Source organism: Miniopterus natalensis, chromosome 11 (genome assembly GCF_054644295.1).
Source record: "Miniopterus natalensis isolate mMinNat1 chromosome 11, mMinNat1.hap1, whole genome shotgun sequence".
In the NCBI taxonomy this organism is placed as follows: Eukaryota; Metazoa; Chordata; class Mammalia; order Chiroptera; family Miniopteridae; genus Miniopterus; species Miniopterus natalensis.
The window spans coordinates 14,804,185-14,818,680 of record NC_142091.1 but is presented as its reverse complement, the minus strand read 5'-3'; the positions used below and the strand labels follow the sequence as shown (position 1 = coordinate 14,818,680).

General features: G+C 37.9%; 1 protein-coding gene and 1 pseudogene across 1 annotated transcript in view; one reads left to right on the top strand and one right to left on the bottom strand.

Moving 5' to 3' along the window:
* Positions 1-14,496, top strand: part of DDX10 (DEAD-box helicase 10) — a 207,599-nt gene that overhangs the window by 92,433 nt on the left and 100,670 nt on the right. The gene's annotated exons all lie outside the window — the stretch shown is intronic.
* On the bottom strand, positions 2,553-3,381 carry LOC107529989 (small ribosomal subunit protein uS5 pseudogene; annotated as a pseudogene).

Sequence of the window (14,496 nt, the reverse complement as noted above, 5' to 3'; positions counted from 1 at the left end):
GGATGAACAATTTGCAGACAATTTTTTTTTCCTGGTAGAAATAAAATTAGCAAGAGACTATGAATACGACAACTGAATTACTCTTTTAAAAAAACGTTTTTATTTTTATTTTTAGAGAGAGAGGGAGGGAGAGGGAGAAAGATAGAAACATAGATGAGATAGAAACATCAATTGGCTGCCACCGGCACCTGCACACTCCCGGGAATCGAGCCTGCATCCCGGGCATGCGCCCTGACCGGGAATTGAACCGATGGCCTCTGGGAGCATGGGTGGGGAACAGCCACTGAGCCACACCGGTGGGCCAGAATTGCTCTATTTTTAATTTCTCTTTAAAGTTTTTGAAAGCTGCTTCTGTAATTTTATAAGGGCTGTTTCTGTTGGCCATTGGGAGTTAACAGCACAGCTATCAGAAGAGATTATTCTCACATATTCCTCTTTGACCTCCACAAAGGTGCATTTTCTCCTTGAGAAAGCCACTGGCAAATTCGGCTAATGCAGAACATGCGGTTCATTTGCTTAAAGGCTTGCAGCCTGAGAGCACAAATATAACTTATCAGCCCTTCCAATTAATTTCTGACAAGCCCAGGTGATGACTGCTATGTAGAGTATAATATGTAGGGGTATGGACCCTTAGAAACCACCTTCTTTCCTTAGCTTCCTGTTTAGGAATTGTGATTCTTAAAGGCAATTCTGCAGAACATTTTCAGATTTGAATTTGGATGGAGAGGACCCCACATTCTTCAGAGGAAGAACAAGCCTGGCATTCATTTCCCATCAATTCATTATGTAATTTTTTTAACACCTTCTGGATATGCTTAAAGTTTATATGATCAGTTTTCCTCCTCTGAGTTAAATTCTAGTTAGACTACTTCTAAATCACTTGAGATTCTGCAGTTTCATTTCCCCAGGATCACTTTGTGCTCGCTTCTGTTCAATACGTTTTATTCATCTGTTGGTAGTGCACCATCTTATCCAGATGCTATTTTTGTATGTTAGTTTGTACATTAGTTTTGTGAAAGCAATTGATCTGGCTAATCCTGTGGAGAGAACTGAGTATTGTACTCAACAGCACCATCACTGAAGTTACAAATAAAAACTTTTCTTTACAGTGACCTGGTTTGCAGTGTCTCCCAGCCAGTAACAGGCTTGGATGAAATCTTCCTGAGAACATTTAGAGTGGGAGGCGATGGGGGCAGCCTCTTGGGAATAGAAAAAAGAATCCAACAAAAGGGAGGGATAGGAGGAAAGCCAGAGAAAAAGCATGGTCAGTTCTCCATATTTGCGGGTTCTGCATCCATAAATTAAACTGACTGTGGGTCAGAAGTATTTGGAAAAAATGTTATGTTGTTGTTGATGATGTGTACTATGTAGTTAGGCCTGTGATGGTTGCATCTGTATTGAATAGAGTTTTTCCTTGTCATTGTTCCCTAAGCAAGAGAATATCACAACTATTTACATAGTATTTACATTGTATTAGGCATCATGAATAATCTAGAGGTGATTTGAAGTATAGGGAGGATGTGTGTAGGTTATGTGCAGTTCCTACCCCATTTTTAGAAGGGACTTGAGCATGCGTGGACTTTGGTATCCATGGGGATCTTGCAACCAGTTCCTTACAGATACTGAGGCATGACTGTATCAAGAAAGGAAGATTAGCCAGTGATAGGTTGATTAATTTCTCTTAGATCCTTCCCCTCCTCCCTGCTCACTGCTATGGCCTGAGTTTAGGTCATTTCTTTATTCTTCACACACATATGCTGTGTCTGGAATATTCTTTTTCAATGTCTACAACATCAGGAATTTCTGTTAAATCTTTTAAAATGAGATTATTCATTGCTTCTTTAAAACCATTTTCCAGCTCCCATTCTCAATGATTTCCCTCTATAATGTATAGGCTTCTGTCATTGAACTTACCATAGTATTAGAATAGTCTCTGTGACCATTTCTCCTGTTAGACTGTGAGCTTTGTAACATGTTTCAATCACTTTTGGACATCTAGCACCTAACATACAATTTGGTATTAGTGGAAGATTAAAAATAATCAAAAAAGTAATACAAAGACTTACAAGGGGTCATTAATTTTAGCAATAGGCAATAATTGGTGGCCTTTCCCAGAGCAAATTTAATCAAGTGGTGGAGGTGGGAGCCATATTGAAGCGGGTTGGTAAACGAAGGAAGAGATGAGTGGGCCATGATTCAGGAAGGTTGGCTGTAAAAGGCAGGGGGTGGGAGTGGGGGCTGGAGCTGGCAGGGAAAGGAATATATGGTACAGAGTTTTATATGGGGAGATGGGAACATGTTTAAAGGCTGAGGGAAGCAGCCCCTGAACCTCATTGAAGAGAGTAGGGACAATGAAGGGCAGCAAGTACAGGAGCTGGAGGGATCAATCCAAGATATGGGGGAGGTGAGCCTTGGAAGTGACAAGCTGTCCACATTCCTTTGAAACCGAAGTTAAGAAAGGTTTAAATAATTGACTTAGAATTTAATTTGGGGACAGAGACCTTTATTTATTTTGAAGAGAATTAATTCACTTTATTTTTCTTGTATAAAACCTACGTGGTGGTCACAGTTGGAGCCTGGGTCTTCAGCGTGGAGACCCTGATGTGGGTCTTCATGAGATGGTTTCTGAATTTTTGATAGGGAGACTGGTGAACAGTCTCTTTCCAGAGGTTGGGGGTGAGATAGCTGTAGGTCTTGGAGATGACATCAAGGGTGGCCTTGGAGAAGTTTCCCAGGGTGGCATTGCAGCCCCTGGCTGAAGTGTAGCCCTCATTGATACTTCCCGGACACAGGGGCCTAGACTGGTGCCAGTGCCCCTGGGGGCGGGGATGAGGTGCACCAGCAGAGCCAAAGCAGCCAGTCATCTTGCAAGAATGGTGTGGGCTTGCTGATCTCGTTCCCCCAGTAGCCTCACCACACGGCGACAATGGAGAGCTTGGCCATGATGATGTCCCTGCAGATGGCAGTATCTGCAGCCTCCTTGGAGTGCTTAACACCCAGGCCGGCATGTCTGTTGTAATCCTCGATGGCGAATGCCTTGAACCTGCTCTTCTGGCCAGCTCAGACCTTCTTTTGTATGGACGTAATGTTTAAAACCTCACCCTTGAGGGATATCACCAGGAAAAAATACGTGATCTCAGATTCCTTGCTGGGCAGGTAAAAAAGCGAGATTTCCTCCAGGGACTTCATTGTCATGTTCTTGACCAGTTGGCTCCGCTTGGTGATGGGGATCCATTCCTTAGCCTTGCTGTTCGAGCCCCGTGGCTGCAGCCCTCGCCCTGATATCATTCCTCCCAGTCCAGGGCTCCCCAGGGGTGTCACCCACCACTTGGTGTTTTCTGGGAGAAGAAGAGCAGAATCTATAAGGCGCTTCCTGCACATGTTGTACCAGAGATCAGAGCCAAAGATAAGGTGTATCCAACGGCAGCAGAGATTGGGGGCAGCTGCTTTCGGTGTTTCGGTAGCTTGAATTGATGAGCAGAACAAAGAAGGTTATGTCATTCGTATAGTGTTTCATTTTGGTTTTTGAGAATGTCCCTATTTATTTCAGACTAATACTATAGGAATATCTGGGAGATAGCTATTAAAACACAGTAAAAGGTATATGTGCAAGATGACACTGTCTTGTACAGTGCTGACTGCATCGTTCAGTTTCAGAGAAGAACCTCTAGTCGTTTGTGGAGGCATTGAGCAGACACATACCTGTCTATTCAAATATTCATATAAGCTGCAGGAAGTGATCTTTGCATGTGTAGCAAAACAACAACATTTTTTGCTGGCTCAGGTAAAATTGACTTGTCCTTTGTCAGCAGAGTGAGTGAAGTTCTGCTTCCTGTTTATAAGCGCAAACTTTTATCCTGAACTTTGTATTGTCAGGTGTAGCATAGCATGTAGGATGCTTTTCACTGCCAATAACAGAAAACAATCAGAAGGGGCTTAAAAAAATGAGGAAAATTTTACATGAGGAGAAATCTGGATGAAAGAAGGTTCTAGCATCAGTTAATTCAACAATGTTGTCAAAATCAAGGTTCTATCCATCTTTCTGCTGACAGCCTTAGTTCCTGTTGAGCTGACTTTTGTCTTTAGACTTATCGCCTAATGGTTAGAAAATGCTATAACTCCAGACCAATTAAGCCAGAATGGTGGGGAGAGGGCTTGCCCAGGCATTGGTCTTTTAAAAACACTGAGCTGATTCTGTTGTACAGCTCCCTGGGATTGGGAACACTGAGTTAAACCAAGCAAGATTCATCCTGAGGCTTCTAAACCCAGCTCCCCTGAAGCACGTGGCCATTCAATAGCTGCAGAAAGCAGGAGTTTTTTTAGCAAGGAATAAGGGAGATTAATCCACCAGCGGAGTCTGCCCTGGTACAGAGGATTCACAGCTTAAAAGGAACACTCTGTTTTAAATTCATGCATGATCACCATTATCACTTAAAAAAGAGCTATATAAATTTTCCCTACCCCCTCGCATTAGAAACAAAGCCCCAGATAGGCAGTTTTATTAACCCAGTGAACTACAAAGAGAATGTTTTGGTTAGGAAGGAGATGGATATTAAAGCATACCTTTTTAGTCATTTCATACGCAAGTAAACATCAGTCTTTTAGGTAAATAGAATTATCTGTGTTGCCCTGTCTCAGGATGTAGCCACCTCTTGATTCATCAGAACTGAGTCTCTTCTTAATGGGTTATATACAGTGTGTTCTTTGTGGTGGCTCTCTTCCTTGTTATTTTCAAATGCAGTCTGCCTTCCCCAGCACTAAAAAATTGCCAAAGAGAATTTTTTACTGCCCCTCCTAAACTTTGTCTTGCTTAATGGCATCTCGCTTTCCAGAGAATCCAGATTTACACACGTCCATTAGCTGCCAAGACATTTCACTTGTATTTTTATAGTGTCGCTGGCAAGCCTGTGTCATCATTCTTACTCATAGATGTGCCACTTGAAGGTCTCTTTTGCTTTGACTCCTGAAATACCACCTTAATAGGTTCTCCCTCTCCATCCCTGTGCCCCCACACACCTTTTTAGTTTATTCCTAATAGTCCTAAAATATAGATGAGATTATATTGTTTCTGCATTGCCCTAATGACTCCTACTTACCTACAGAGTAAAAATCCAATCTGCTAGATTGTCTTTTCCAAGATAGTCAGAAAAATATCTCCCATCTTACATGCTGGGCTTTATAATGTGACTTTGATACTCCTCTCATAAAGAGGTGGGGTCTATGTCCCTCCTCTAGAGTCTGGCCAGGCTTGTGACTGTGGTGAAAGGTCACTAATGTGACCTTCTAGACCAGGTCATAAAAAGTGATAGGGCTTCTTATGGAACCGATGCCACCCTTCTTTAAGAGAGAGCCCACCAAAACCTTCTCCGCTGCCCTAGCTCAGCCAGCCAGCACCAGCTTGCTGCCCTGTGAGTGAGCTTGAAAGGGGATCGATCCTTCAGCCCCCAGTCAAGTTGCCCCAGCTGATCTGCATGGAGCATGGATAAGCCAACCCTGCCATGTCCTGCCTAAATTGGAAAGTCGTGAAAGTAAAAAGATTATGTTTAAAGTGACATTTTTCTTTTTAAAAATCAGCTTTAATGAAGTATAAGTTACATAAAATAAAGTTTAATAATGTTCGGTGTACAATTCTACGAATTTTGGCAAATATTCGCCTGTAAGCTTTTCACAGTAACATAACTAAAATAGAACATTTTCATTATTTCTGAAAGTTTTCTTGTATACCTTTGCATTCAATCCCCTGTCACTATCCTTAGCCCCTGGTAACAGCTGATCTGCTATTACTAGAGTTTTCTTTTTTCCAGAACAGAAAATTTGTTTCTGTACTAGTTTTTGGCTATTATAAATTATTTTTCATTTATATTGAATAAATACTAAAGTACTTAATAGTAGAGTGAGATTGCTGGGTTAGTGGTAGTATATGCTTAATTTTTTAAACTGTCAAACTGTTTTCCAAAGTGACTTACCCAGAAATCTGTGAGAGTTCCAGATGCCCGGTGGTTTTGCCAGTTCTTGTTATTGTCATCTTAGAAAAAAGTTTTGGTTTTTTTCAGCCATTCTCCTGGGTTAAAAGTCATCTTGTTGCTGTTTTAATTTGCATGTCCCTAGTGACTAATGGTGTTGACATCCTTCATATGTTTATTTGCCATTCGTATGTCTTCATTGATGAGTTGTCTATTCAAATCTTCTGCCATTAAAAAATTGGGTTGTTCATCTGTATAATACTCAGTTTTAAAATTCTTTATATATTTGGGATATGTTTTCTATCTAGTACATAGTTTGTAAATATTTTCTCCTATTCTTTGGGCCGTCTTTTCACTTTCTTGATGGAAATGAAGCACAAAGTTCTTCATTTTGATGGAAGCCCAGTTTATCAATGTTCTATTTTGTAGTTCATTTCTTTTTTGTTTTATCCTTAAAAAAACACACATACTTTGTGCAAACAACATCACAAAGATTTTCTCCTATGTTTTCTTCTGGAAGCTGTATATTTTTAGCTCTTGCATTAGGCGTATGATCCATTTTGAGTTCATTTTTGTACATGGTGTGCGGGAAGTTTCAAAGTTCATTTGTTTGCATATGGATATCAAATTGTTTCAGCAACATTTGTTGAAAAGACCATCTTCTCCTCATTGAATTATCTTGGCAACTTTCTTGAAAATCAATTGACCGTATTTATATGGGTTTATTTCTGGAGCGTGTATTCTGTTCTCCCTTGATTATCTGTCTGTCCTTGTGCCAATATTACTCTCTTGATTACCGTAGCTTTATAGTCAGTCTTGAAATCAGTTAGTGTAAGTCTTCCAACATTTGTTCTTTTTTCAATGTTCTGTTTTAGGTTCTTTGTATTTCCATATACATTTTGTAATCTTTTAATTACTGTGGAAAAGATTGCTAGAATTTTGATGAGGATTTTATTGAATCTATTGATCAATATGCTGACAATAACATCTTGAAAATAGTATTTTTTATGATCCTATATACCCATTCATTTAGTTCTTTATGCAGTGTTTAGTAGATTTCTATGTACAAGTCTTGCACACATTTTGTTAAATTCTTTGCACTAAATGGTGGCAGGGCAGATAGGGTTCAGTTACTAAGGAAGACTCAAAGTCTCCAAAGGAAAGGGCTTACATATTTGTTGCAGGAAAAGGATCAAATATAGCAGCATCATTAGAACATTACAGATAAGCATTGTAGCCAGAAGGACCCTCAATGCAGGGGCTAAGTAGGACCTGGGTCCTCTCTGTTGGTCATGTGGACATACTTTTTTTCTCAGATTAGGTGCCACTTATGTATGCATGGAACCATGGAGTCCCAAATGGAGTCTAGGCTGATAATCTTTTTACCTTGTCTGTCATGTAGGCATAGTCTTTCATGGAACCATGCCTATGGTAGAGCCCTCTGGGGTGTTTCCCTGAGACCATATGCAAATCATCACATCTCACTTATGAATAAACACTGCCCTAAAACTTACCTCGACCCATCAGTACAAAGCAACATTATCATTATCAAGTAGTGCATTTCATGTCTTGATGGGTAACTGCCATGCAGTCATGTCTTTACTTCAGCAAAATAGCTCAGGTTAATTCCTAGCATGCTGCAATTAACCCACATCCCTAAATATTTTTTTTTGGTCCTATTACAATTGGATTAATTTTTTTCTTCCTAATTGTGTATTACTTTTATATAGAAATAAAAACATGATATTGACCTTGTATTCTGTGATCTCTCTAACTCACTAATTTTAGTAGCTTTTTAGTAGATTTCTTAGGAATTTTCACGTTGAAAATTATGCAATCTTTGATTAAGGATAGTTTTTCTTTATTCTTACCAATCTGTATGCCTTTGGTTTCTTTTCTTGCCTTATTGCACTGGCTAAGAACTCTTAAATAGTGTTGACTGAAAGTGGTGACAGCCTTTTTCTGATCTTAGAGTAAAGCATTCAGTATCAGCATTAAGGAGGATGTTGCCTCTAGGATTTCTGTAGATGTTCTTGATCAATTGAAGGAGCACCTTTTCCTTCTGTCCCCTGTTTTAAAAATTATGAATGGATATAGAATTTCATCAAATGCTTTTTCTACTTTCATTAAGACAATAATTTGGTTTTGGGGGAGGGGAGGGAGGTTAGTCTGTTACTATGGTAAACTATATTGATTTTTGATTGTTAAACCAGTGCTGCATTCCTTGGAATAGACATTTTTTACCATGATTCTTTTTACATATTAGTTGGTTCTAGTTGCAAATATCCTGTTAAGAATTTTTACTTCTGTGTTTATGAGACCTATTGCTCTATAATTTTCTTTTTTTGTAATGTCTTTATCAGGTTTGGGTATCAGGGTAATGCTTGACTCACAGAATGATATGGGGAATGTTCCTTCAGTATTTTGCTCAAGTTTGTGAATGTTCCTTCAGTATTTTGCTCAAGTTTGTGTAGTGTTATTATTTATTTCTCATATGTTTGGTACAGCACACCAGTGAAGCCACCTGTGCCTGGGAATTATCTTTGTTGGGTAGGTTTTTAAACCAATTTTCTTTCTCATAAATATAGGGGGGCTCTTTAGGTTATTAATTTTTTAAATTTTTTATTGAATGACCTTTAGTAGTTTGTACCTTTCAAGAAATTTGTCCATTCAAGTTACTGAATTTGTTGGCATAAAGTTGTTAGTAATATTCTCTTATTAGCCTTTTAATGTCTGTAATGATGTTCTTTCTCTCTCATTCCTAATATTAAGAATCTCTTTTTTTCCTGTGGGGAAGAAAAGCCTTTTCAATTTTATTGACCTTTCAAAAATCCAGTATTGAGATCGTTGATGTTCGATAAAAACATTGTTTGTATGCTTTTTGTTTTGTGGTGGCGGAACCGTACTTGTTCCTCATGACCTTTATAGTAAAGCTCCCTTGTGTTCTAGTTGAATGTATACTTGCGTTTTACTCCTTCACTGTCCAGCAGAAAGTATACTTTTGGGGCAATAATTGTGATTTGTCTTTGTTGTTTCCATAGTCTTGAATTAAATTGGACTCAGTAATATTGAATAAAGATCTTGAAGTTGGCATAAGTTGATTTATTATTCTGGTAATGTATCATAGAGAACTCAGTAGTTAAAAAGGCATAGAATTCTCATTATTTGGGATAGCATATTTAGCCTTTTTTATAAAAATAGTTCGTCTCTATAATGTGACAAATATTTCAGTTTTATTATTCACATTCTTAATATGCTTTAGATGATTCTGGTCTGATTTTCTTTTGGTATATAAAAGGAGAAGGGTTCTTTTTGTAACTTTATCTGATTTAGGGCTTTCTTTTACCCTCACACCAAGCATTTCTCCCATGCTGCAGTGGAGATGAATGCAAAGAAATCCACAGTAGGATATAATAAAGTACGTAAGTGATTTTCTGTTACGAAAAGATTGAGGAGGTAGAGCTCTGTCTAGTAAATATGGGCTTACCTAGTACATTTAACATGTGACCGGAGTTCGCACAATTTTATTTCTAAAATCTTTCAGAATTGCATCTATTATGTAATTTGTAAGTAGAGCTATGTCATTATCACAGCAGCTCAAATTCTGGGGGAGTATAAATACTCCCATTGTGCTTGGCTAACAGCTAGTAACAGAAGAGTGGTTATTTGCTGACCTTTTCAGATCTTTTTAGATGAGGAAAGGTATAAATAAATAAATTCTTTGATTCCTGATAAATGGCCTAGAGGCTGAAAAGCAATAGAAGGGACCTCATTCTGCCTCTTGTGCAGTTTGCAGCTCCTTTATCTGCCTGCTCAGCCACTCTTTAATTATCTCAAGGGAGCAGACTAAGGCTGCATTCTTCCTCTTACCCAGGCTAGGAACCTTAACAACTTCATCCTTGAACTGATCCGTTGAATTCTCTTCTTTCAAATTTTCTGAACTGCTTCATTTAACTCCCTATTTCCTGCTCTCACTCCCATCTGATATATTGATGTCATATTAATCTTGCTAAAAACCATTTTCATTACAATTGGCCCTTGAACAATGCAGGGGTTAGGTAGGGGCACCAACTCCCTGCACAGTCAAAAACCTGCATGTAACTCTTGACTCCCCAATAACTTAACTACTAATAGCCTACTGTTGATGGGAGGTCTTACTGATAATGTAGTTGCTTAACACGTATCTTGTATATGTATTATATACTGAATTCTTACAGTAAAGTGAGTTAGAAAAGAAAATATTATAAAGAAAATTATAAGGAAGAGGAAATACATTTATAGTATTTATTGAAAAAATTTGTGTACAAGTGGCTTTGTGCAGTCCAAACCCATGCTGATCAACTTGATATCACTGGTTCGCCCCCAAACTTCCAGTGTTTACAAAATAAGAAAACTCTTCAACTCTTACTCTTCAGTAGAGGTTCTTCTGGTTTCACCTTCTTGGGACATGGATTCAGTCTCAGTTATTTACCACTTACTCTTAATTATCTTTTCAAAATTTTTATTATTTATTGTGGTAAAACATACATAACAAAAATTTCTATCTTAACCATTTTCATTAGAGTCAAGTATATTCACATTATTGGGTAACTCCCCATGTTTTTCCTCTGTCCAGCCATTGGCAACCACAGTTCTGTTTTGTTCCTATGAATTTGGCTACTCTAGATACCTCATGTAAGTAGAATCATACAATATCTATCTTTTTGAGACTGGCTTATTTCACTTACCTTATGTCCTCAAGATTCATCCATGTAGTAGTAGCATCATGCCAGAATTTCCTTTTTTAAGGCTGAGTATCAGTTCTTGTTTGAAGAGGGTTTTTTTTATGGGAAGAGATTGAGTATGTTGGAATATTAGATATCTGAGAAGAATTACTATAGCTCTCAGGTAGGGTGGGGGAAAAACAGATTCTGAGGCTTCTGAAGTTTCAACTTCTCTTGGCTTTGCTTGTGTAGGGTAGCAGAATATGCCACCCCAGAATAATGTTGTTTTGGCATAAGGAATATTTTGAGTTAAAGGCACATAAAAAACAACAGATGCAAGGCAGCTATTCTGCCTGTTCTTTTTCTTCCTGAAAGCAAGAGATAAAACTGATTTGAAAGGTACCCTCTCTATAGCAGGAGAAAGTCATGGCTATCACTAGAGATGGGGAGTAGAGGCTGAGAAAAATCTGTACAAACAAATCTTCTTAAACTCTTGTCGTCCTAGCCACTTTTCCACAAACTACTCTAGCCAAACCGTTTGTCTTGTCATAGCTTTACAATTTACTGTAGCTTTCCATGGTTTCAGTTACCCATGGTCAGTCGTGGTCTGAAAATAGTAAATGGAAAATTTTAGAAATAACCAGTTTGTAAGTTTTAAATGGCATGCCTTTCTGAGTAGCATAATGAAATTTCACACTGTCCCTCTCCATGCCACCTGGGACATGAATCATCCCTTTGTTCAGTGTGTCCACATTGTATGTGCTACCTGCCTGTTAGTCACTTAGTAGCTGTTTTGGTTATCAGATCAACTGTTACCGTATTGCATATGCTTTCTTCCTTAAAACAATTACGTTAATATTTACTGCCCTTTTTCCACTTGATTATCTGTCACACTTCAAACACTTTTCTTGTTCCTTGTATCTCTGTGGATGCTTTTCCTGCCTAAATAGAGCTAAATGTTCCTAGTGAGACCCTATTGATAGGGAGTTTTAGAACCCCTAGTGTCAGATTTCAAAGAAATTAAATTTTTGTTGATTGATAGTAATATGGAAAATTGTATGAGATGATGCTTTTGCCTAATTTTAGTGGGGAAAATATGGTTGAACCATTTTGAATAATGTTTTTGTAGTATTTATAGTTATCTATTCCATTTTCTCAGTTGATAATTTTTACTGTATGCTATTATAACTATCCTTTGAGTGTTTGTTCCATAAATAGATTTCTCATCTAGATGATAAGGGGATTTTAAAAAATATTTATTCAGTGTATAGAGGTGGAAATGGATATTGGTTGTTATTTGATGTCATTTTGTCAGGTATATGTTTATGTTCATAAAGAGTTAATTCTTTGAGTTGGTAGGACCACCAATGTACTTTCAGATGTATAAAATGTAAAGATGTGTGCACCTCTTAAACACCTCTTTCCCAGACTTTGCAAACTGATTATAGTGTGTCTTTTCTTTATAGAAAAGACACAGTAGTTGTTAGATTATATACTTTGGAATGTCAGAATAGGTAATTTGAATGCAAGAGTGTGATTGTTTCAAATTTAAGGAAATATTTAACTGGATTGTAGTTTTCTAACAATACTAGAATTTAAACAAAATTTTATGTTCACTTCTCCTTACTTACCTAAAGTATGAAGAGAAGGAACATATTGACTATTTTGTAAATTGCTATGGAATCAGCAGTAGGTTTCTCTTCTGTTCGCTTGACTTTCTCCTCTCCTTAAAGCGTGAGATAAGAGTGTGTTTTGAATGTTTTTAGAACCATGTTCTCAAAGTGTCTGAACTTGTAAAATGTTAAAATGATTCCAGGACTGGAAGTAGCTTGGTGTGTGTGGAGAGAGCTGTTGAACTAGAGGTCAGAAACCGGTGAATCCTGAATATACAATGTTCTGTTTTCTGACCACAAGCAAATTTCTTAACTACTTATAACCTCAATTTTCTCTTGTACCCTGTTTTCAAATCAAGTAAGAGGACAAAGGGAGATTCTGATAGCCTTTGTGGTGCAGATGTGAAGTGGCATTCGTTTCTGTGTTCAGCTCCCATTTTCCCCTGCATGGATACATTCTGCACACGTTTCTCACCCCTTTAGAAGGTACTGCCCCTAAAAGCAGTAGCCCCTTCCCCATTTCCTCATAAAAATTTGAGTGTTTTTGTTTGTTTTGCAAAACACAACTAGTAACTAGCAAAGTTAGAATTCAAGTGCAAGTCCTTTGACTCCTAAGCCTGTTCCATTAACCAATATCTATACTGTCAACTATCAATATTTTTTTACCACTATTAACTGTAGAGTGGTGATCTTGAGAATTTTATTATCCAGAGGTACCTATTAATTTAAAGGGAGCTGTGGGAAATTTGAAAAAGAAAAATACAGAGATTCTCAACATGGCACTGTTTTAGTAGGTTTATTTGTAGTCACAACAACAACAACAACAAAATAGAATTAGTGTGTATTAAGTACAATGTGACCTATTGTGGATCAAGTGGAGCCCCTCACTGCTCAGTTGGAAAACTCAAATGTATGTGCTGGTAAGTCTGGAACATTCAGTCATTAGTGCCTTTATGTGATTCAGAATGTACTAAAGCCAATAATACCATAACTCGAAAATGCTAGGTATGTTATTTCTTCTTTTAAACTGATTTTTAAAATATTTGTTAGTCTTCTTTTGTTTATGTATAAGACAGAAGCAGCATCTGATTTCTTTTACAAAATTTATGGTTATGAGATACCAGTGTATTATTTTCCTCCAGGGATATGTCATTCTGTCAAGTCTGGTTTAGTCATGCTTACAATAAATTGCCCTTTTTTGTTGGTAATTTTCTGTAACTTTATTCCCTAGGAGATTTTTTAAAAAGATAATTAAAAGATTCCATATAAAGTACAGCATAGGGAATATAGTCAATAATATTGTAATAACCATGTATGCTGTCAGGTGGGTACTTGAAATACCTGGAGAACACTTTGTAAATTATGAGATTGTCTAACCACCATGCTGTACACCTGAAACTAATATAAAATAACACTGAAAGTCAACTGTAATTGAAAAACAACAACAAAAATGATTCTTAGAGTTAGTTGCTTACATTGCATGGAGACATAGATGTACTTTTTACTTTTTATTTGATTTCAGAGAGAGGAAGGGAGAGGGAGAGAGAGAGGTAGAAACAGTGATGAGAGAGTCATTGATCAGCTGCCTCTTGCACGCCTCCTACTGGGGATTGAGCCCGAAACATGGGCACATGCCCTGACTGGGAATCGAACCCCGATTGCCTGGATCCTAGATCGACGCTTAACCGCTGAGCCACACCGAGCCGGGCTCTGCACCTATCATTTAGAAAAATAAATCCAACATAGGAAAAAAGGAAAAAAACAGTTCCCAGAAAAGGCCATCAGATTCGAATTTATACTGTAGACCTGATACTCTGCTATTACAGACACATGCTGTCTCCAGCATTTAAAAAAAAAAAAAATCTTTCTTTTTTAAAATTTAAATTTAATGTTTCAATTACAGTTTACTTTCAGTATTATTTTGTATTAGTTTCAGGTGTACAGCTTAGTGATTAGACAGTCATATAGTTTACAGAATGCCCCCCTGATATTTCCAGTATCCACCTTATACATTGTTATTACAATAGTACTGACTGTATTCCCTGTGCTGTACTTTACATCCCGTGACTATTTGGTACCAACCGACGCGTACTTCTTAATCCCTCCCCTCTTCACCCAGTCCCCCGTCTGGCCGCCACCAGCCTGTCCTCTGTGAGTGCAGCAGCCTTTCTTTCCCTTCTTTTGGCTGCTTATTTCAGTTTCCTCTGCTTTTTCTTT